The following is a 1,161-nucleotide window of genomic DNA, read 5'->3' on the forward strand; positions in this document are numbered from 1 at the left end:
TCATTCAGAGAATTTTTATGTAAATAGAAATAATTATAACATTGTATAAAAAGGATCTTCTTTAACACTGAGAGATTCTGACAAAGACTTTCTAGGCAGCATTCTGAAGTGGAAGAAGGTGGGCCAGGATTCAGAATACAGGGATTCTGAACTCATGCCCACCCCAAGCTGACTCTGTAACATAGCGTCAGCCAAGACTTTTCATCTCTCTGAGTTTCAGTTTCCTCATCTATGACATGATAGCAATAAGTCTGCTTGGAATAAAAATGATATCAGAGCTTGGAGTAAAACATACATATTATCATCATTTTCCTTCTTTACATGTAGAAAAACAAAATATTACAATATTATATAGCTTTATCAGTGTCCTGTAATATCAGTTCAGTTCAGTTCAGTGGCTCAGTCGTGTCCGACTCTTTGCAACCCCATGGACTGCAGCACACAAGGCCTCCCTGTCCATCACCAACTCCCGGAGTTTATGCAAACTCCTGTCTGTTGAATCGGTGGTGCCTTCCAGCCATCTCATCCTCTGTCGTCCCCTTCTCCTCCTGCCCCCAATCCCTCCCAACATCAGGGTCTTTTCCAGTGAGTCAGCTCTTCACCTGAGGTGGCCAAAGTATTGAGGTTTCAGCTTTAACATCATTCCTTCCAAAGAACACCCAGGGCTGATCTCATTTAGAATGGACTGGTTGGATCTCCTTGTAGTCCAAGGGACTCTCAAGAGTGTTCTCCAGCACCACAGTTCAAAAGCATCAATTCTTCGGCACTCAGCTTTCTTCACAGTCCAACTCTCACATCCATGCATGACCACAAGAAAAACCATAGCCTTGACTAGACGGACCTTTGTTGGCAAAGTAATGTCTCTGCTTTTGAATATGCTCTCTAGGTTGGTCATAATTTTCCTTCCAAGGAGTAAGCGTCTTTTAATTTCATGGCTGCAATCACCATCTGCAGTGATCTGTTTCCACTGTTTCCTCATCTATTTCCCATGAAATGATGGGACCAGATGCCATGATCTTCGTTTTCTGAGTGTTGAGCTTTAAGCCAACTTTTTCACTCTCCTCTTTTACTTTCATCAAGAGGCTTTTGAGTTCCTCTTCACTTTCTGCCATAAGGGTGGTGTCATTTGCATATCTGAGGTTATCGATATTTCTCCCGGCA

At 42.5% G+C, this 1,161-nt stretch overlaps 1 protein-coding gene across 1 annotated transcript in view; it reads left to right on the forward strand.

Annotated features, from left to right (window-relative positions):
* The window catches only part of GPR158 (G protein-coupled receptor 158), a 296,434-nt gene that overhangs the window by 288,951 nt on the left and 6,322 nt on the right, over positions 1 to 1,161 (forward strand). The gene's annotated exons all lie outside the window — the stretch shown is intronic.

The sequence above is a fragment of the Bison bison genome, unplaced genomic scaffold (genome assembly GCF_000754665.1).
Source record: "Bison bison bison isolate TAMUID 2011002044 unplaced genomic scaffold, Bison_UMD1.0 scf7180017864461, whole genome shotgun sequence".
Taxonomy (NCBI): domain Eukaryota; kingdom Metazoa; phylum Chordata; class Mammalia; order Artiodactyla; family Bovidae; genus Bison; species Bison bison.